We start from the raw sequence: 24258 nt of genomic DNA on the forward strand, positions 1-24258 counted from the left end.
AGCTCTGGGCTCCCAGCACAGCAAGGACAGGGACCTGCTGGAGCCAGGCCACAGCAGGCACCAAGGGGATCAGAGGGATGGAGCAGCTCTGCTCTGAGGAAAGGCTGAGAGAACTGAGGCTGTTCAGCCTGGAGAAGGCAAGGCTTTAGGGTGACCTAGCTGAGGCCTTCCAGTACCTGAAGGGAGCATATAAGAAAGATGGACTGACACTATTTACAAGTGCCTGGAGTGACAGGATATGGGGGAATGGCTTCAAACTGACGGAGAATAGGTTTAGATTAAAGGTTAGGAAAAATTCTTTCCTTTGAGGTGATAAGGCTTTGGCACAGGGAAGCTGTGGCTGACCCATTCCTGGAAGTGTTCAAGGCCAGGTTGGATCAAACTCTGAGAAACTTGGTCTGGTGGAAGGTGTCTCTGCCCATGGCACAGGGTTGGAAGGAGATGATCTTTAAGGTTCCTTCCAACATAACATGATTCTCTGATCCTAGATGTGATGGAATGTGGTGAAAATAATTTAAATATAACCATGGCAACTCAGAATTTTTTTCTACTTTTTCACTCTGTTCTTCAGCTTCTGCATGATAGAAATGTGTATGTATGAACGCATATATGTATATATGTATATTAATATAACTATAAATAATATCTATACTCCTCATATAGAAAGTTATCACAGAGGCTAAGACTGTTAATGGGTTGGAATGGACCTTCAAAATCAACTTGTTTTTGTTGGGCAGGGACACCTTCCACTAGACCAGGTTGCTTAAGGACTTATCCAACCTTGTTTTGAACAGCTCCAGGGATATGGCATCCACTGATTCTCTGAGCAACCTGTTCCAGTGCCTCACTACCCTCACAGTAAAAAATTGCTTCTTTATATCTAATATGAATTTACCCTTTTTCAATTTGTACCCACTCTTTCTTGTCCCATCACTACAGTTCCAATATTGTAAAAGAAAAAGCTGTTTCACATCTCCAGGAGGAATATTGACATCAGTGCAAGTCAGAATAGAATGATGGACACTAGAAGAATGTTCTTTTATGGAATTTCTTGAGTTGTGGGGGTCAAAACCTGGACAATATTGACCTTTTTTTAGAAGTTTTCCCATTTAGTTGTCTGGATAACTTTCCTTTTGAAATCTTCAGTATACTTAAGTGATTGAGTTCAAAATATCTGCTGCAGTATCTCTCGATAGTGGTTGTCTGGTTTCAAGTGGTTAAAATTTCCTTCAGGGAGCTTGAACTAGACACCTTTTATCCTTCAAAGATTTTTTTAACAGTATCTTTGTTAACATGCAGAGTTATGTGAAATATAACTCCCCACTGGAGATTTGCTTCAACCTTTATATTGGGAATGATGAAGGATTCGTGATTATGTTGCTGAAAGCAGCTGCATGAGTTCAGTTGGATACAGATGGTACTTGATCTGATAAACATTTGCATCACCAAGGAATTTGTTTACTGTGTATGTTAGAGAAAGACTATTTCCTCCATGAGTTTGGTTTTGTATAATTTATTTTACATGTAGTGAGAGAAAGATTATAACAGTCTAAACCCAATACAAAATACTAAAAAGAAATTAACTGTAAAAGTTAGCGTATCCGAAAAGTAAACACTTGATGATGAATTTTAGAAGGGAATACAAGCGACCTTGCCTCTGATAACAGCTATGTTAATTACTCAATACAGCCTTGCCCCTGAGGAGAAACAGCTATAGCCAATAAAGATAAGTGTCATAAAAGGGACTGGGTTAGCTGGTGAGAGAGAATCACGAGGAAGAAGGATTCTGAGGAGAGAGAACCACTGCTGTGGTGTCAGTCTGCTTCTGCAGTTAGAGCCTTTTGTTGGAACCTGCAGTCACAGTCCAGCTGGGTAAAAGCCTGCACTGACAGTCTGCAAGCTAATACCTGCAGTCAGAGTTCAGCAGGAAATAGCCAGCAGTCAGAGCTGCAAGGGAAACCAAGAGTAGGAGTCTGCTGCAGCCAGAGTAAGTGGATGATTTGAGTCAGGATGGCTGAGCTGTAAAGAGGAATAAACCAGGACCCTTTTCATGCTGTGATAAACAAGAAGTCTGTGTCTTGGCTCATTTCTACCCTCTAAGGAAAAGGCTACTTCAACAATGAATGGGATTTTTTTGGCAGAACAGTTTAGGATAAACAGTGTTTCAGGAAAGTCTTCTACAGGAAGTCAAGTAAGTACAGGCTTAGACACTTCACATCGAATGAAGAGCAAATCTGTTAAGCACAGCCTTTTTTCTTTTTCAGCTATGGTGTAGATAAGCACATGCCAGTTTTCTGGGTTTGGATACTGTAAACAAAATCTCAAGCTTTTACTTTAATGCAAGTTGAGTGATTTCATGATAAAAGAAAACTCTGAATAGCATCTGGTGCTCTGTACACCAGTTCTCTGGGAAATTGATTCAATTTTAATGACTGCCTCACACTTCAGCACCTTGTCTGAACTATTCTAAGAGTATTCCCAGGACATGATTTATGAGCCAATTTGGAAGCCAGTACTTCATAAGCCAGAAGTATGGAAGTGCCTTTTGCTGACCAGAGCTGATCATGCAATACCTTGTAGGAAGGTAATGGAGTACTTCCCTGTTCTGCACCATTTCAGAAGTTTTGAAATGTTCCTCTCCCTACAGTAAAAGCAACATTTCTGTAAAAAGCTTATTATTATTATCCTCAGGCTTGGAATGTTTTCGGAAATAAGACAATTGTTTTTCAAAGAGTATAATTTTTAAAGCATTTTTATATAAAATTTTTATAGAAAATATATATATACATGAACATGTTAAAACTGATACCCTTTTTTAAAATTATCAAGTTTGACAAATGGAGAGAACAGAGATCTAGGAAAGACTGAATTATTAAATGTAAAACTATTTTAGCATTGTGTATGTTTATTGAAATATAATGATTGCAAATTTGAAACAGGTCAGCTATGTGCTTTTTAAACTAGTGCAAAAGTGTTTAGAAAAAACAAAAGAAAAATCAGTAGTTAATGGGTAGAATAAAAACAAAAACAGAGAAGACAAGGGATTTTGAGTACCTAAAAAATTATAATGAACATCTGCATGTGTCAGCCTAGATATTCTTAAGCTTCATGTTATACATGTTCATCAGATAGGAAAAAATGAGGTTCATTGCTGACATTATATGGAATTAATTTCTAGTGCTATATGGGGAGTGGAAAAAATAAAAAAAAAAATTTACTTCTTATTAAATAGAAAAGTAGCATCATCAATTAAAATTTCTTCTAACTGAAAGCTTAAGAAATCAGGAAGACATTTTGGCTTTTCCAAATATTGAGGTGTAACCAGCCTATTTTTTTAACTTATGTTCTCTTATTCTCTATAAATTTATTCCTTTCCCCCCTTTCAGTGTTTCTTCTGAAACCAACACTCATGTAGTTCAAGACTAAAGTGGAGTAATTCTTTCAATCTCTGGAGAGAAACTCAATTCAGTATATTTACAATCATAACAAACTGAAAACCCACCATTATATGAAGACATTTTCAAAGAATTACAATGGTAGATTAAAGAGGCAAGATGGGCTTGTAATTGTATTTTGTAACAGGGAGATTCATGAATAAATGAAATGTGTTTTAGTTTATGTGCAGAGTCTATAAACCATATTTTCAATCATATAAAATGCACCCCATGCTGTGCCCCATTTCCTGCCCCATTTCCCACATCCTCCTCCTTGATTTTCCTTATTATGTGATGGCTTCAATTGTTTCCAGTATCTGCATGTGAGTATATTCTGGATTTATGCACTTTGTGAGGTGAGGACAATGTCACATCTTGGCTAGGAGGGGTGAACAATTTAGGAAATATTGCTGCTCATCTGCTAATAATGCCAGCTTTACTTCATTCACTGAAAAGTAAGTGCATGGATTTGGAGATTGGATATGGCTGTGGTTCTGGAAGCTATTGGGAGGAAAAGTGATAGCTAATGGGTTTTGTCCAAACTGAGTTTATGATAAGGGATCCAAGAATTTCATCATAAATAGTCATAATCCTTCTTACACCACACATATCTCTGACACAGATTTTGATACTTTCAACAAGGATGAAGCTTTCTTCTGATTGATGAATTATCAGTGTTCTGTAGAAAGTACCAGAGATGTAACAGTAATAAACTAGCAAATCTTTTTCTCTGTACTGCTTCCCTCTTCCTTAGTTGTCATGAAAACTTGTGATGAACACAGCATCTCAAGTAACTACTCTGACCTGAACTCCTTAAACAGTGAAATTTCCAGATGTTGAAAGCAGATTGATATTAAGAAAAATATGTGAATGATTTTTTTCCTCAGACTCTTCGTGTCTCATAGGTAACAGGGAGAACCTGTTCAATCTGTGTCACAAGCCCCAAACTCTACTTCCCACAAACAGCTGTCAGAGCTCCTGTAGCAACCTCAGGTTAAAAGGGTGATGCATCACGGAGCATGACTACCTGACAAACCACACTGCTGTCCTTTCTTAAGAAAAATGCTACATAACCCTAAGAAAGAGACGGTTGGAAAGATGGAAAATACAGATTACACAGTTTCCTCTTAGGCTGCAGTCTCAGCATTGTAAATGAGTGTCTGTGATGAGGAAGTATGAGACTTACTGATTAGAATGATTTCTGCCCAAAGTGGCATATTTGCATCACCAAGGATGATGCATTTGTGATGATACCTACCTATATATGTGTGTGTGGAGTCCCTCGTGCCATTAAAGGAATTTCCAACTGCCCTGCCCTAGAAAAGCAGAATTAAGGGTACCCCAGGTGTAAAAAAAGGCTTCTCCCCCATGGCTCCTTGCAAACGTTGTGCAATCTTCTCTTGGGGCAAGGCAATCACTCCTCCCATGGTATCCCCTTTCCCTGTTTCCCCATTGGTTATGGGGCCTGTGTCCAATTCCTCTCTTCCCGATGGTCACTTGCCCTCTGCCCTGCCCCTTGTACCACCCATGAACATGAGACCCTGTATAGCCAGGGAAAACCCCATGGTCACTCTTCTTTCTGGCCCCGGATTCACCTTTGGCACATCAGAATAAACACTTGCTGGAAATTGATCTGGGGCTCAGCCTTCTGCCTCTCTGCTGAGCCAGCCTGGTAACGTGTGTGCTGTGTGAGCTTGATTGCTGCCCGAATACTTCTCAAGTGGTTTCTCTACAGTGAGACTGACTGGGATTTAGAAAGGCTGTAACTGCACTCCTAAAAGGACACACTGTTACATGTCTGCGTGTGTTTCCACATGTCTATCTGGATTTAATGAAGTCATTCTGTTGATTTTGCCTAATGCAGGAAGTGTCCCAACTCATCTTCGTGCTTCTGTGAGTGACTTTTAGGGTGTTGGATATCTCTTGCTCCAATTCCCTGCATGCTTTACTATAAATGGAGCTGGAATTCTGGTGTTTTGTTCACGTCAACCAGGAAAATAAGAATGACAGAGGTTTCTTTTGAGTTAGTTGGAACTAATATTACTGCATTATGTCATCCTGGAGAGAGACAAGCTTTTCTTAAAATCATCAAAGCAAGTTTCTGTTCCATTGTAAACTGGGTTAAGGAATAAACTATTCTTTATTATTATCATCACATTTCTTATATTGCTTTCTCTTAATCCATAGTACATTGCTAAATCACTATTATATAGTGATTACATGGATGTATGGGCACATAAAATGTTTAGATTTCATATTTATAAATGTAACATGTTATAAAAGTGCCTTAGTAGTATGCAAGCTCCACAAGTTATAACCATCAGAATCCTAGTAGAAAAACAGAGTATTTGATAACAATTTAAAAATAAATTGGGTAAAGAAGAGATGAAACAGGTGTTTTTCCAACCAGAATAATGATCTATTTTTGTTTTAAAAATCCTTAAATATTTTCACATATATTACAGTAGAACATACTAAAACTATGTGCTAACAGGAGGATACATCACCCATAAAGACTCTTGTTAAAGTTGTATTTGGAGGGGCAGTCAAAGACTTATCCAGTAAGATTAATCCGTATTAAGATTAATGGACTTTACTAACTTTGTGATATCTATTTTAAGAAATATTAAATCCATTAAATAAAATTAAAAAAAGCTTTGTCCTTTGTATATTAAGCATTCATAACAACATCTGAAGCCGTTCAGTTTAGTGATTAATAGAGCCAGGAAGACATTCAGAATTTATGGGTAAGCATAAGACAATTCAAATCACATAGGAATTCAGCTTTTATACAACTGGCATTCATATTCTCTTTGCTATCAGCAGGTTTACAGAGCTTTATTCTGACTAATTTATTCAGTTAATTTAACCTGTATTCACTTCTGTCTCAACTGTTTTAGGTGCCCAAATCTATCTAAACTCTCTCATTCAAAAAATCTGAGTTTAGGTTGGTTTCATAGTGTTGTACAGTATCTGGCATGGGAATGTCCTTGTTTTGAACAATGTATGTGTTCTTGTGTCTCATAAAAATGGGAAATTGTGTGTGTGGTACTGTTTCTGAGCAACAAAAGGTACATGATACATTACAGTGAGTTGTGCTTCTGAGTTCAAATCAAATCAGATTTTTTCTAAAGCTAAGAAAAAAGGAGATTCTGGGCTAAAAACATAGGTGATATGTTATATTGATTTTTTACTAGCACTTGATACCCTTAACACTGCAGTCAACAGAAATATATTTTTAATTTCAGAGTAAGTTGAATCTCCTTTCTGAGAAATAATCAGAAAAAATATTTTCAGGGATAAGTCAAAGTTCTTCCAGAGTCTGTAGACTTCTCCTGTCAATAACATAATTTCACTTTTACATCATGATCTGTTCTATAGTGTATGGAGTACAATGCTAACTTTCCAGATGAGTAGGCTGAGGTATTGCATAATGGCAATTTTTTATCTATAATGCATTCATTGTGACAAGTCTGTTTTTACAATAATTATTTATGGATCTTAGAGTTTTTTAAGCAAAGAATACTATTTTTCCTAAGACCCTCTGCAAAGCATCCTGATTTAGTGAAAGCAAAGAAGCCAAAGAAAATGCAATGGTTTTGTACATAAAGACATCCAGGTAAGGAATACAAACTAAAAAATCACATTAGGAAACTAGATTACTATCCATTATGCTTATAGTTGTTATGAAAAGGAATAGCAAGACAGATGGCTATTTTTAATGGTGTACTAAATTGGAATCACTTCTACATTTTGCTCCTAAGAAGACTGTAAGTGGAAAGCTGATCTCTTCTTAATAAATGAGACTTGATACATGGCATTAAAAATATAATATGGACCTGTCTTTCCACAGTGGCCCACCCAAAATGGGGCTTGATGAGAGCTAAAGTGTGTAGAAAAACTGAGAGAACTGGAATTGTTCCTCATAGAAAAGAGAAGGCTTTGGGGTGAACTAATTGGGACCCTCCAGTACCTTAAGGGAGCCAACAAGAAAGATGGAGAGAGACTATTTACATGGGCCTGGAGTGACAGAACAAGGGGAAATGGCTTCAAACTGAAAGAAAGTAAGTTTAGATCAGAGATTAAGAAGAAGAAATGCTTAAAAAATGCTTAAAGTGAGGGTGATAAGGCACAGGTTGCCCAGAGAATTTGTGGAAGCCCCATCTCTGGAAGTGTTCAAGGCCAGATGGAGTGAAACTCTGAGCAACCAGGTCTAGTGGAAGGTGCCCCGCTCGTGGCACAGGGATTGGAACTAGATGATTTTTTAATACTTTCTGACTCAGGCTCTTCTATGAATCTCTAAAATGTGATTAAAGGACGTGTCATTTTTATATCACTTACATGATTCAACTAAATGTGAATCAGAGAAGAATATGCTCACTAATAGGAACATTTATATCACATTTATATCACATTTGAAATCTGGATTAGAAGTAAAATCTGACCAAAGTGTGAAACACTCAGAGGTTTTAAATTCTAAACCCAGAGAGTGATTCTCTTTGCCTTGGCTCTAGAGTCTGCCAGAATCACTGTGGTCTCTCTGGTGAACTGAGGTAGTATTTAATGCAGACACCAGTACCCTGGTTTAAAAGACAGGTGTCTGGCAAGGAAGGCAGAAATCTCCTTTGGAATGGAAAATGTGACCTCTTTCCCTCAAAATTATTACAACTTTGAAATTACTGGTCTTTCAGACAAATATATGGGAAACAGAATAACAGTTCTTTACTTATATACATATGTATGGCAAGGCAAATGAACAACAAAAACAAAGTACAGAAAATTAGTAACAGCTCTCTCTCAGCTGCAGGCATGTTCCCCCTTGGTGCAGTTCCGGCCACAGCCAGCAGGGGCGCTGTTGGCTCCGGGCAGGGCAGGTGTGATGATTCCTCCGTGGCTGTAGGGGGCGCTGTGGTGCCAGCTCAGCTGTTCTCCATGTGGTTAATGGCAGGTGGGCAGGCGAGAGAGAGAGAGAAAAGGGCGTTCATTTACAAACTCACGTCAGGAAGCCCATCCTGGTGTTCTTCAGGATGGCAAAAGAGGGCTGTAACAGGAACCTTGGAACAGTGGCAGGAATGGCAGAAGCATACTTGAGGTGACAAAGAAAATATAGCAGAAACTCTGCAGCCATAGCAGGAGCTGTAGGGGTGTCCAGTGGGATATTGGGTTATAATGTAGTAAAAACCCTGAAGCAGCAGCAAAAACAGCAGGGCTGTGCAGCAGTGGGGAGGGAGAGGGGTTCAGGGTCCCAGGTTTCCACCTGAGGCACCCGAGTGGATGGTGAGGATCCTTTCCAGTGAGATCTGGTGTTGGAAAAGAGGTGCCAGTTCAATGGCCACTCTGAAGAGCAAAGGCTCACTCACACTAGGAGAAGCAGTGAAGGACAGAACTCCATGGAGGCAGAGAATTCTCCCCATGGAAGCAGCAACTCAACCATTCCCTCTAGTCCTGAGACTGAGAGCCATGCGCAGCCCCTAACCCCCCAGCCAAAATCTGGCAATATCTCTGCACTTCCCATGAGAAAGCCCCTCAAGTAGGAGGGTGGCCAACTGCCCCCTTCCCCCTTCTCCTCCTCTCAGCCACGTCCTCTGTCTCTTCAGTATCAGTTGTTCCCATCTCTTAGACAACAAATGGGAGAAAATTCTCTGAGAGAAAGAAAAGGAAAAAAAGCTAAGTCCTAACCTCCAATAACCACTTAGGCAATGGAGACATTCTTAGTAATAGGGGAATTAGTACTTGGCACTGCTATCTGACTGTAATTACATCAGCATAAATAAGAAGAGTGGATTTCATAGCAGAATGGAGTTCTCTCCCTTCTCTCTGTTCTTGCTCTTAGAAATCATGAGCTTCTATTGCTCAGATGCTTTGGGAAATATGCCTCACATTCACAGGATTGTAGAATCATCAGTATTGGAAAAGACCTGCAAAGTCATTGAATCCATTCTCTGACCAAACAACACCTTGTCAACTAAACCAAGTCATAAAGTGGAGGAGGTATTCACCAAATTCAGAATTCACCTCTCATTCATGCAATAGCAAGGGCTGCTGAGAGCAAAGCCACTTCATGGTAGCAAAAGCCTTGAGAGAACAAATGCCGGACAATATTAGAGATCCCAAGGGTGCAAATGCAAAACAAAAAAGACAAATTACTGGTAAATAAAAGAAAAGAAGCTCAAGATGTGCCAAAGGGTCCCTAGGGAAAAACAAAGAAAATAATGAATGCCTAACATAGTAAAAACACTTTTTTTGATGGAAGCACAGACAAAATGGTAAGATATAAAAAAGCCATTGTCCTCTTCAACTATGGGAAGAAAGGAAGAAGAGAGAATTGTTCCTTCATTGCCACTTGGTTAATGGTAATACATGTTATTCGTGTTTGTGCTTGACAGTATTACAGAATTTACAAAAATCAATCCAGCATTAGCATCAAACCTTCTTCCCCTTTGCTGAAAAAGAACGCTGCTTTCTGTTTTTTTTTCTTCACCTTGTGCTCCTTCTGCAGACTCAAGTATTACATGTAAAGGATTATCTTTATAAACATGTTCAAATAAATTAGAAAGACAACAAATACTATATGTGTGTTCTGTGCTATGACTTTCCCACGCAGGGTGAGGGATGCCACATCACTGGGAAGCAAACTTGGATGTGATGCTGTCCAAGCAACAGGTTCAGAAGCAGGGAAGAACAACGATCACTGGTTCAACTCATCCCTTATGTTGTGTTTCAGGCAGAAACGGCAGGGCTGGGTGTTTGTGCATTGATTTTATTGGGATTGTTGAAACTTTTTGCTTGCTCTAAGAAGGGGTAAGTAAATTCACAGTGGTTGATTTTTGCTAGGACAGTTGGAGACTGTCTAGCCCAATTCTGCTCTTCAAGCATAGCTATCTGGAGCAGGTTGCTAAGGATATATCTGGTTTTGAGTGTCTCCAAGGATAAATCACTGCACTAAAGCTTAAGACTTATGTGTATTTAATTTATAGCAGGTGCATTATAATAAGACTTTAGGAGTCATGACTTCATGTCTCCTAGATCTAAGCCCTTAATTATAGGCTTGATTGAAATTGGCAAATGATAATTTAGCTTCTGCATTGAAGCTGAGGTCCTCAGAAAGGATAAATCAAGAAAGAATACCCATGATGAGTAGGCCTTTGATTCCTGTGTCTGTAATTCCATGTGCATCAGCAGCCTTGGGCCAAAGATAGAACATAATCCTGCCAAACAGGAAACAAAATCTATTTCAAGTCTGTGATACTGTGCTCTCCTTTATTGTGCTTGCTGTCTAATTTTGTTAATGGATTATTCTTGCTGCTTATTGAAATAAATGGTATAGATTATGTCCTTACCTTAGTCTTCTCTGGATCTTCCTTCTATGACAGGACTGCTGAAAGGTCAAAATGAGAGATTGCTGTGAAAGGAAAACACAGGAAGTAGCTTTTTCCTTCTTTAAACTGTCTCATATAAAGTTCAGAGGTGACAATAATGTGTTCTTTGGCTACCTTATAAAATAAACCAACCACTTCACTATTCCCTTAAGGTCTCTTTATGCATCTGAATCTTGGATGGACATTGATTCCTGGTTCCAGCTGCTACCAGTGTATTAGTGCTGGCAAATTGCACCATCACGATGGATAGATAGATATCCAAGAAAACAAAAGGAAACACTGAGGGTGAGAAAGGTTCTCCACCTGAACAGGTACCTGAATTTCCTTATGCATTTTATACGTCATTTAAACCATTAATATGGTTTACCATTAAAGAGATACCCTTTTCTGTTTTTGGACTTGAGGCCATCTCCTGAATCTGGAAAATATTGCCATTTTCATATATGCAGAAGTGTTTTTCTTCTTTTAAGTTATTTCTACTTGCTAATAATTGCAGAAATTGGTTGAATGTATTATTTCTCCCCATTCTTGTCTGTTGCTGGTTTTGAAATTAGTTAGTAATCACTTAATGAGTTCTAGTTAAACTGTCACATCACATACACATGTGACTGGTAGTGATTATTCTTGAATGCCTGACTTGGATATTTGATAGGTACAAGTAACTAGACAAAAAAGCCAGAAATAATTATATTCCTGCAACCTAATGGATGTAGCAGACTTTGAATTTATTGATGATTAAAACGCTTAGCATCCAATTAATTCCTAATGTTATGAGGAGTGTGTGCTAATGACAATCTAGGAGAGGCTGTGTGGTAAAGCACATACACAGCATGTATTAGGGCAGCCAGTCACCAGAACTGCAGCTCTTTGATGGCTCTTTCCTAGTGTTCTGTTGTCTGACCAGCAAGAAAGTAGTGTTTCCCTGCTTGTTTGATTTTGTTTGCTTGGTTTTGATGTTTTTATTTTTGTTTGTTTGTTTGTTTGTTTTGGTTTGGGTTTTGTTTGGTTTTTTTTAAATAACAATGACCAATACAATGTAACTGCCTAATTTGAAATTAATCAAAAGTTTCTGGTTTCAGTACAGAAAGTTCCACATGATGCAGTAAAATATCTTGCAAATCTAAATTAAATCTTACATTAAATATTGTGTACATCACAAATATCTTATATCTATAAGATAAGATATTTGAAGGTCTCATATTCATCTTATATTCAGTTTTGGCTAAGACCCTTAAGGGTAAGTCCTAGAAAGGCACAAGCACTTCTAATTCTATAAAGGAATAACATAAAATCTACAGATGCATATATAAGTAATTACATGTCTCCACAAAATCTGGATTTGATTTTCAAATTTAAGCCTCAATAGATTTTCCTTCAGTTTCTAAGACCTATTCTGAATGGGAAAAGTGGTTTAGCTTTCATGGAAACCAGTGCCTTGGGAACACACGGGTCTGTCCTCAGAAAATACTTTTGATTTGTGAAGTGTGAGCAGTTTCTAAAGCTTCTCTCTGATTTCTACTTCTTAAATTCAAATAAAAAAAAATCCTTAATGTATTTCTGCCACATTTATGGCAACCATTAATAAATCATCCAGAAACAGAGTTATAATGAGGTATTGCTTGCTATATATGTCCTGACTTGATACAAGTGATAGTAATATGGGTGGAATTCTAAACCACAGAAACCCTTAATGCTTGAAGAAAGCAAACATTTGTTAAAAAAATGCAAACCATAAAACACACACCTTCACAGCATTTATAGCAAACTAATGAGTTACAGTAAATAAAACCATTTTATACTGTTACTTTATTAATTTATTATGAATGTGCATACTCTGTGTGAATAAAAAAAATAGAGACACCACTTTGATTCAAGAACTGTATCTTGTTTTCCTCTCCAAGAACAATGCTGCGATTGCAATATTATAATTTTCTTACAACTTCTTTTGAAGAAGAAAATACAAATCAACTCTTTCTACTTTTTGAAAACTTTATAGTTAGCTAATCAGCTGCAGAATACTTCCTATAATTTTGGTTTTCTGCCTAAACAGGTAAGAGTTCTCTTATTGTGGCTCTTTCCAACCTCTGAGCAAGCACACTAAACTTCACAAAAAGTAGCTTACTGCTATACACATATAGCCTGAGATAGTAGCTGAAAATTCTTCTCTTAGGTTGTATGCAAGCAAGTACTTAAATATGCCACATCGTACCTGATAAAGAAATAGAATTTTCTTTTTGTGAATACATTTATATCCTACTATTCTGTTAACCTGTTCAGTAAATTCCAAGAACTGTATCCTTTGAAGGAATCTACTGAGGGTATGTATGTATACACTGTGAGTTCAGAGTCCCTTTGAAGACAAATAGAAAAGTAACTTACAGCTTGGTGACTTACAGCAGCCACTGTAACAGGAGGTGGGTTCCTTCCATTTCGTGTGAAAATATCCACATTAAACTTACTCATACAAAAGGAATTTTCAGCATATGTACTTCAGCTATGAGTTTTCAAACTGGTGCTATAGAGTCTTCTGTATACAATCTTTAGTAGTCAAATAGATGGTTCTCTTAAAAGATTATTTCAAACTGTAAAAAAAAAGTACAAGGAAAAAAATCCCCTAATTCTAATCAACTCTGACCTGAAGAAGCATAGTAACGCAGATTTTTCTGAAACTAAGAAAACCAAGAAAAGACAAAGAGCCAATATCTAGGGTTCTGGGCTTCATGGATGTTAAGAGGTTTTTCTTACTCTCATACGCACTGCTGAACATCTGCTCTATGCACACGGACTGAGGTTGGTACAAGTTCTTTGATGCTGGTGCTTACACTGCAATGTCACTTGTGGCATTGGTGATTGAGCAGCATTGATTATTGTGGTAGTATAAAAAGCTCAGGAAAAAAATTACTTCACATACCAGTTTACAGATCTAGTAAAACCAGTACCTATTTCCTTCACAAAGGAGGCAGGAATTCTTAACAAACCTGTTATTTCAACTCTTAGTTTTGTTAAATGTTTTTATGCCTTCTAGTTTAATAAGTTGGATGTCTGAACTTCAGGTGCAACATATAATCCTTTAATATTTCACTAGTAATGCTTCCTCTGGCACAGGAAGTAGACTAGAAGACAGAGTGATAACTAAAAGAAACCCATGTTTTGTAAATAACTTCCTAATTTTGCCTTCAGAATCAAAAAACACAATAATTTAGAATGAGAGACATTGGTATCTGTCTCTTAAATTCTTCCTACTCCTACCACCACCTCATAATTATTATGATATTAAGAATATTATCATATTTTTCAGGAAGGAAATGCTCAGGAAATGGCAATTCCCGTGCACCAAAATATGTGACACCTGCGCAGAGAGTTTTAGCTGGAATTCAATGGAAAAAGATGTTAATACCCCTGGAATAAGGGCCAGGCAACTCAGGAATGCAACGAAATCAGGAGAGTGTGCAGGGAAGAGTACAATCCAAAGAGCCAAAGCTCAAGTAGAACTTAATTTGGCTACTGCCAGAAAATACAGTAAAAAATGCATCAACCACAAAGGAAGGGTTAAGGACAATCTCCATCTTTTTTTGGACACAGGGGAAACATAGTTAAAATGGATGGGAGGTGTGCTGAGACTCTTGGCGTATTTTTATCTCAGCCTTTAATAGTAAAACTGGTTATCCCCTGACTACTCTGCTATAGAAGCTGGAAGAAAGTTATGGGCAGATGAATGAAGCCATGTAATCCAAGGGAAGAAGGTCAGTGACCTGCTACACTACTTAGAGACACACAAGCCTCAGGGGCTGAGTGGGATCAACCAAGGGTTCTGAGGGAGCTGGCAGAAGAGCTCACTGAGCCACCTTCAATCCTCCAGAAGACTGGAGGTAGTAAACAGCAAGCCCTTCTCAAAGAGCTGGAAAGAAATTATGGGGAACTACAGGGCTGTCAGCCTGACCTCAATGCTGTGGAAGGTCACGGGGCAGATCATCTTGAGTGCCATCACACAGCATGTGCAGGACAAACAGCAGATCAGATCCAGCCAGCACTGTTTGTGAAAGACAGGTCCTGCATGACCAATCCAATGGCCTTCTACGAGAAGGTGACCTGGTTAGTAAATGAAGGAAAGGATGAGGAAGCTGTCTTACCTGGACTTGTATTACCTGGTAATAAAGCCTTTGACACCATTTCCCACAGCATTTTCCTGGCTGCTCATGGCTTTGACAGGTGTATTCTTCACTGAGTTAAAAACTGTCTGGACGCCCAGGCCAGTGGATGATGAAGGGTGACAAATCCAGTTGGCTGCTGGTCACAAGTGGTGCCCCCAGAGCTCAGTGTTGGGGAAAACCCTGCTTCATATCTTTATCAGTGATTTGGACAAGGGAGTCAAGTGCACCCTCAGTCAGTTTGCAGATGACACCTCGCTGGGCAAGAGTGTTGATGTGCAGGAGGGCAGGAAGGGTCTGCAGAGGGATCAGAATAGGCTGAATCAATAGTCTGAGGACAGTGGCCTGAGGTTCAACAAGGCCAAGAGGCAGCTCCTGCACTTGAGTCGGGACAGCAATAACCCAAGAACACCAGGCAGTACTACTGGCTGTAGGTGATGGTCATCAACAGCTGAACATGAGCCCTGGTGGCCAAGAAGGCTACCTGCATTTTGGCTTGCCAAAATGGAAATGGGCAGTGACCATCCCCTTGTACTGGGCAACAATGAGGCTGCACCTCGAATCCTGTGATATGTTTTGGAATAGAAAGACATTGATGTGAACCCATACACAGAAGGTCAGCGGAGCTGGGAAGAGTCTGGAGCACCAATCTGATGAGGGGCAGCTGAGGAAGATGAGGGTGTTCAGTCTGGAGAAAAGGAGGGAGCTTAGTGCTCTCTTACAACTCGCTGAAAGGAGAGTGTAGCCAGGTCGGGGTTCAGTATCCTCTCCCAGGTTACAAGTATCAAGATAAGAAGAAATGGTTTCAGCTTGCCCCAGGCACGTTTAATTGGGACATTAGAAACCTTTTCTTCACCAGGGGAGTTATCAAGCACTGGAACTACCCAGGGAAGTGGTAGAGTCACCATTCCTGGAAGGATTTACAAGACCTGTAGATGTTGCACTTAAGAACATGTTTTAGTGGTGGACATGCCTGTGCTGGGTTAATGGTTGGACCTAATGATTTTAAGGGTCTTTCCAACCTAAATTTTTCTGTGATTCTATGAGTCTACTATATAAATTGAGCACAAAGGAACTAATAAGAAATATTCAAGAGTAGGGAAAATATTAATGCTAGCATTATTCTTTTTTTTCTGAAAAGCTGCGTGTTTCATCTCACATTATGGAGAAATAGTTGATACTACATGAATTCAGGTTTTTTTTGGAAGCAATTTGATACAATCCTTCAATGGAAATTCCTAAATAAAAATCACAGGAAGGAAGTTTTATCTAAAAATTATGAAGCCACGGTGTTCCTTTGATAGGCTTAAAATGTCAGGGAAGTATTTTTGTGCATTTTGAAGTATTTCCATACCAATTTTGATTAGCAATAATGACTGCACCTTGTGAAGAATTTAATGCTTTCACATTCAGATTCACAAGCTTATAAATAATGTCTTTGGTATTATCAAAGCAGTTATTACCATAAAAATATAAGAAATCAGGGCATCTTAAATTCTGTTTAAACTAGCAAGTAACTACCATAAAAAAATAAGACCTGTAGACCTATGTTATGCAAATATAGATGAATATATTTATTTATAGTTACATTAATAACCCAAGTTACGTGACTGCAAACTTAACAGTTTAGAGAAGTGAAGTTTGGATGTTTTGATTGAAATAACGAACAAATAACAAAAGCAATTAAAATAATTTGAAGCATGGTGACAAAGAAAATAAAAGTTTTGCCTCTTCACTGTGAAAGTAATTCCAATTTCTTCACTTGGAAGAAAAAGAAAAGGAACATTCAGTAATTATCCTGTCTGTGCAAAATAGACTGATTCCACATGAAGAACAAAAAGGGAGAAATGGTGTCTTTAGAGATCAATTTTTATTTGTCTCATGAATATTGAAATAAAGTTTATATATTTGGGTCATATGTTTTGTATATAAATTTCATCTTGCCCCTACATAGCACAAAGTATTTCAAATTAAGACTTGAGAACTTTATGAGATTCTTTATGCAGTATCTATTTAGAAAAACTCGGTGTATAAGACAACATATGTGAAAGACTGTGACCTCGTAACATGGTTACTGGGAGCTATCTAACTGTATTTTCTTTATCAATTATGTCCCCAAAGACATAAGCCTGAAATTGCTACTTTCAAACTGTACTCCATTCTTGGCTTGTTATCTTCATTGCTATCCTAAAATGAGGAGGTCCTTTGCTCTAACCTCATTTCAGAAAGGAAATATAAGTAGAACATCTTGCTAATATAACAGAATTGAATTGAGTTGATATTTAGAATATATAAATAGAAAAACTATTTAGTTCTCTTTTCAGGATACCACACCATGGTTTTCAAAATGCTGAGGTGATTTGACTGATAATGTTAAATGAACCCTATTAAATGAGCCTAATTATTTCTTGCCTGAGACAAAAGCAGACCAATAAATTGCAGTCCCACTTCTGTCAGTTGCCTTATTCCCAAATACCATATACCCCCTGTGCATTCTCCTTTTGTGAAGAGGCAGAGTATATTTTAGTTGATGATCTGTTGGTACTTTTCCTTGCTGCGATATGATGGCAGGCAGAATTTAAATATCTCCAGAACTGACTGAAATATTTGAAGTGCTGCGACAAAACTTAGTTTTCCTAACCACAGTGGTACAAAGATCAAACACTCTCTTTCTAAACATGGAGGAGAGACATGGGCAGACTAAGCTGTCTCAGTGATGTGTTGGAGATTCCGAGAATGCAACAGCAGAGAGCAACACCCACCTCCACTGCCACCAACAACCACCAGCACAGCACATCCTTCATGCTGCTCACAGGCAGATGGAAAGGGGGTGTGGATATATTTGTCTGAAGTGATTCAAGAATTGCTCTTAAAACTGTTATCTGGAAAAAAATTAAGACTAGTCTTAGTTGGTGGGAGGCAAAGGAAGGTCTGGGAACCACCATTTCTAAGAAGGGCTATTACTTTCTGAATTAAATTTATGAGGTTTTATACAGTACTCTTTCATCTTGTATTCTTTTATCAGGAAACATCATCCAAATAATTGTGGTAAGTTTTGTAATCAGGTTGAAAATGTGCTGAAAATCCAAGAAATATCTGGTGAGAAACTGTCTGACTGGTCAAAATTTTTGGATTTTTTTACACATATATAAATGTACATGGCCATGTTTAGAGCAAAAATAAAAAAGGTAATAGAAATATCCTAAACTAAGACAATGACAAAGCCCTGGTAGCAAAAAGGTGTGAGATGGCATTTCATAAGCATCCTTCTGTGACACGAAGTTAAATCCAAACTGTAGGATTAGGCTGTATTCTTGCCTCAAATGAAAGACCGTGATTGTACGCGGGTGGAGTAAGAGAATTTTGATGCTCTTGCAATTCTTTGACATATGGCACAGTCTGGCTCAACCACTCATCACGCCAAAGATGATTATGTCCTACAGCATGAATGCCAACACTAATTTATTAACGTTGTCAGAAAGACAGACACTGACTTAAAAACATTTAACTGCTCAGAGGGTCATGTTTTTCAGTAGCCAAGGGAAATATGTGTTTGAACACTTGCAACTTCTTTGATGATAGCAAAGGTGTTGTTATTTGTGAATACTGAATGATTCATTTTGACCACCAGCCTTGAATGTCAGATTTCAACCTTAAGCAATTTGGATTTGCAATGAGAGCCTTCACACAAGAAATAGTCTATTATAAGAATGACAGAGGTGATGAAAGTTTGTTGGTTTTTTCTTTGTCATAAGTTCAGCTCTGTACTTAAATTCTCCAGTTTCTAAAGAAGAATAATGTTTGATAACTAATAAAATAAAACAGTGTAAGCATTAATCAAATGTAATCAAAAATGTCTTGTAATCAAAAAATGTTAAACCTCCTTGATTCCTGTATGTAGTTGTCACAAAATTAATTATATGAAGTATTGTAGGACAAGCTGCTTTAATCCCTAAGTTTAAAAATTGAACAGTGGCAAAGTTTTCTCAGATTAGAAGCACAACAATCTATTAACTTGGCACACTAATGAGTGGTCATGTGAATGGTGCAATAGTGGTCATGCAATTATGTGGGTTCAACCTTTCTTTTTCCTGGAGTCATTGAAGAGTTTTCATCAAAAAGAAGATCTTTTGTTTGGCTCAATGCCTTACTTCAATTCGTAAAGTTATAAAATTTCAAAAACACTCTTAAACTTTTGTTGTCCATCAGAAATCTCTAACACAATGCTAAAAAGATCTGGAATTTATTGGTATGTGACTGAATTGAATTAAACTTTTTCTCAGTGTTTGGTGTCATAGCTTAATTAAGCTTTTCCTTGATTTTCTGCTGACCTGAGAGAAAATGTAAAGCAGTGAATTTATTCCTCAAACCTGATGAATCTCATCTTGAGAAGGGAATTTTAACTTCATTCCTTTCCCAGTGATTTCATGGGGCAGAAGATATTTTGGGCTGACTATTGTTTTGCATTGCTATTGCAGTTCCTTGAGACAGTTAACTCAGGGAGAAGACACTTCTAGCCTCTTGCCTTGACACTTTCTGAGAAAGAGGGAGTTTTTGTAGACAACACCCAGAACTGTGTGTTTGCCCGTATCAACGTTTCACACTGTGACTTCACAAAGTAGGAAAATGTCAATGTTTTTGTGTTTCTATATACATACAGAAACAAACACAGATAAATGTATGTATGTGTTGCCTAACCAAGCCCAATTACATGTATAGATGTAGCTGAATAAAATATGCTATGTATGTATACGATGATATAATAAAGTATGCTACACATGTATATGATGATACGTCAGTATATAGGTGCATACTGTGATTAGCTATCCGAATGTTTCAATAATAAATCAGATCCATCTGGGAGATGAATGGCTATATATTTTCTTTATGAACTAGAGCTTTAGGAACTTTCTGTGGGAAAAAAATTATATATTGTTGTGGTTTAGCTTTGCTTATCTGGATTTTGGGAGAAAAAGGCAAAAGCAGGCTTTACTTAGAAGCAAAACCAGGTGGATTTTATTAACATACAGTAAGAGGAGAAAATAGGAAAATAAAAAAACCCAACACAAATTAATTTCTAAAATTAACCCTTTCTCTCACTACAAACTGTTCATTTTCTACAAACAATTGTAAAGAGGCAAAACTCAGAACTCCAGGTCAGTACCATTATAAAACAGAGATACTCTTCCAACCCATGTCATATATCTGTATATTTATATTATACCAAGCATGGCATAATATAAATGCCAAACATGAATAGCACTGGTGGTTTTCAAACAAATATGCAGCACAGCTATAAAGAGGGCGGGAGACTGTGCAAAATGGCTCCAAAGACAAAGTAACTTCTCCATGCAGGTGTGATGACTGCAAAATTTAAGCTGTATTCTAGGATAGTTCAAGTTGTGATTGGTGCTGATAGACCTAAAGGACATTTGTCTCATTCTTCCAAAAGGTTCTTCATAATTGTAATGTTAACATGAAATGTTCTCAGTTGGCTGATGATTCTTACATTAGTCATTTGTCTCTTTTATGTCCTGGCCTAGACTTTTGCTGCTGCTGAGGAGGAAGGGATGTCTGGGCTGCTCTGGCCCTGAGCTGGGTTCTCCAGGTGGCCCATGGTCCACTGCCCGGAATATCTGAGCTCTAGCCCTGAGAATACACTGGGGAAGGGGCTGAGAGACCCTGCCAGCCCTGGCCAGAGAAACTGGAATATCCCACCTGATGGGTGGGATATATGAAATTAAAATTTCAGGGCATGTGTTTCCACCTAGATGTTTTCATTAGTGTGAGAAGAAGACATTGTGGCAGGCACAATCCTGCCTGTTCAGTGCTTTTTTGTTAAAGCATGCCTTTGAATAATTTTATATCTTTTTCTTGCACATCAATTTTCCTTTATAAATAAATAGTTTTATAAAAAATAACTTGAGTAAATACCACTTTTAAAGGAATGTATTCAAGGTAACTGAGAAAACTTTAGAAAGTAAAATTCTCAGCTATATTAAGTTGACCCTTTGTATTATGTTTGAGCATAATCCAATATGAGGTAACATTAAAACATTTTAATTTTAAAATATTTAAAAATTATTTTTGAAAGACCACACATTTTGGGATGCAAAATTTATGATTCAACAATATCTAGTGAATTTCTTCAGAAATTATAGTATTTTAATTTTTCAAGATTTTTTTTTTTTTTACTAGTTGGGACAGTTAAGTGTAATGCTAGTGACATGATACATGCAGTACATGCATTAGTCAGATAGGCTGATGATTTTCCATTTTACTGCATTTTTCTTTCTCCTCTCATCCTATTTCAGGAAATTAATTTATAGAAGTGTCATAGGAAAAAATAAAAGTTTCATTACAGGCTGTTGGGGACTAGAAATTTGCTACAAATACACCACTTGTTAAAGGAAATCCTCTGTAAATGAGACAGTATGATTTTTTCCTTTAATTTTTTTAACTCCACAAAAACATAATTTACATTGCATTCAAACCATAACAGATATGGAACAATTAAATTTGTGCTAAAAGTTTTGCCAAAATATTATTTGATTTTTTAAATTATTTTTATTACTTTTTATAGTAATTTTGGTTGTGCATCAGACTATTAAGTTGGTAATTTGATTTTGGGCCATAGATTTTTATTGGCAGAAAGTCTGCACTTTTTAAGGAGAGAGTACAGCTCCTGAACATAGTTTTTCTTTTTTATATGTGTGCCATTCACCCAAAGGAAGTTGGATAGTAGCATGTTTGTATGTTCAAATGAGGAAGGTATGCTTAAACTTGGGACATCAGAATGGAAACAGATTGAGAGAAGGACTTCATTGTGAAATTAGTGCTTTGTTGACTTTTTTTCTGTGACCTTGATTCTTCAGCCATTAAAACAATATCTGGTTTTTTGATATGGGATTATGAATACTCAAATAAATATCACTTATTTGCCTGGAGGGGTATTTCTGGTGGACCTCATCTGCAAACCTGTGCATGTGTGAATTTTGCTTTTTTGAACAGAAGCAGCATGTAACTTACATTGAACAACAAAATGAGCCCTAAGCAATGGTAGTCTCTCCAGAAAACAGACATTTGTCAGTCAACAGGATGAAAAACAGTGAAATAAATATTAATCTCCCTTGGTCACTGCTTTCGATACAGACAATTAAGTCTAAAGACAAACGTTACGGAGTGCAGTATATTAGGAGGAAGTTGATATAGCCCTTAAAAAAACATTAAATGAGTGAACTTGATCATCATCTTATTATCACTGCTGACCCTAAATGGTTTTGTGAAACAGGTAAACTTGATCTGTATTTCCTTCAGAACTGCAGATTGACTGGCAATAATATTTTCCTTTAAGTGCATTAGCCGGAAAAAAGGGTTCTTGGATTAAATGTCTGCACACGAGAAGTGAACCTTCCATGCTGGTGCAGATTTTCAAAATAGGATATGGGCACCAAAACTTCACTTCTCAATTTCTCACCTTAGATGTAAGAAAACATTAAAAAAATATTGCAGTCTTTCTGAATATATTTTTTTTTAATCAAGTTTAAGAAAATAGTCTTCACAGTCAAAAGAAGACTGCTCTATCTCTAAATGTAATCTTTGGTACAATTTAGATTATTTTAGATATATTTGATTTAAATGTTTAAATAACATTAAAATTATTTTTATATGTATTTAGACTCTTCAGATATTATATCCTATTTTCCTGAAGAATCAAATATGATTGTTTCTTTATGATGCAACTTTGAAAATGCATTTATTATGCAGTTCCAGTCTTCAGATTACAACATAAAGTCTAATGGAAGTGATCCAGATATCATAGCCTAACTGTTAGGCTAATTCATAAATGTTCATTTTCAAAACAGAATATAATTAAGATTATTTTAATGTAAATGATTTTTCTGCATTTTGTGTCTTAATTTTTGTCTTTAAGTCTGAGATGTCTATTACCTCCCTTTGTATATTCATAATAACATTTATAAAGATGAATACTCCTATGGGATAAGTTTATTTCATGTGGAAATGTAGGTAAGCTCCTCTTGTTACTACTATTAAAAAAAAGAATAGTAATTGGAATTACAGCACATTCACATTGAAAATGCATTTAGACTCTGGTGTTGTACTGTGCTGTGAATGTACCACTAATATTTTGTGAAGTTTGAGAAAAAATCTAAGACACTTTACAGAATATTTATTCTCAACTATACTGTTGGTATGATGCCAATAGCATGAAACAAAATCTTATTATAAATGTGGTATGATAGTCAACATCTGCAGAGAAATAGAGGCGCTCCACTTTTTTTTTTCTGAAGGTGTGAATGCATTCTTTGCCATTTCAAAGCTGTTTTCTTTAGATCTCCTCCCTTTTTATCATCTGCCAGACCTGGAAGATTTGGTCTTCCCTTTTTCCCTGCTCTTGAGTTACTGAAGTTATTCCTGTGGCTTCAGACCTGATTTCATTCTAATGATGCAGTGACAGTCACAATGTGTGTGAGCCTTCCCAGGCTAAGTTTTCCTCAACACTCTGGGTGGCGAGCCTTCAGACTTCTCCTTAGCACTTAGGCTTTTATTTTCATTATTTGACCATGCCCTTTTGAATTACGCAAGAAACCCATTTAGTTTTCATTTATGGCTCACATTTTGTTATAAATCCATTTTCTGACATGGGGTGAAAAATTACTTTAGAGGCTGTTCATGTGCCACAAGCCTTAATATGTGCAGGAGGCTGCTCAGAGAACACAAAAGAAGGCTTTGTCCACAGGGAGACTTTGCCTGACAGCCCATCAGGGGAGAAACTTCCACGACTGGGCTGCAAGGGTTCCCTCTTAGATGACAGCAGGCCCCAGTGCCTGGAAAAATTTCTCCTGTTTGACCAGTGGTCTTCCTAAAGGCACTGAGGTCTGGGAAGAGCCTTAGCACATAAACAGAGTCAACTGCACCTCACAGTGGTAGAGAGGGAGTGATCTGATCACTCCCTAAAGGGTTGATCTGCCTGCAGAGCTACCTCTTCCCTGCCTGCTTTCCCTGACACCCCTGTCTGTCTACTCCATTTCAGGAGCAGCCCATCACCACAGCAAGCTGTTCTTCGGTGACAGAGGAGCCAACAGCAACCTGCTGCCACCCCCTGCATGACTCCACTTTTCTAGCTACTCTTCCAGGTTTTTTTGTTCAAACATGAAAGGTTTACTCTTGGTGTGGTCATCATGGTGAAAAATTTGTCTTTTTCATGTTCTAAAATGCCTGAGAAAGGCATATGCTTCTCTTGTCTAAGTGTTAGATCTTGCATTAAGAAAGTTC

This window comes from Sylvia atricapilla, chromosome 2 (assembly GCF_009819655.1).
Source record: "Sylvia atricapilla isolate bSylAtr1 chromosome 2, bSylAtr1.pri, whole genome shotgun sequence".
Taxonomy (NCBI): domain Eukaryota; kingdom Metazoa; phylum Chordata; class Aves; order Passeriformes; family Sylviidae; genus Sylvia; species Sylvia atricapilla.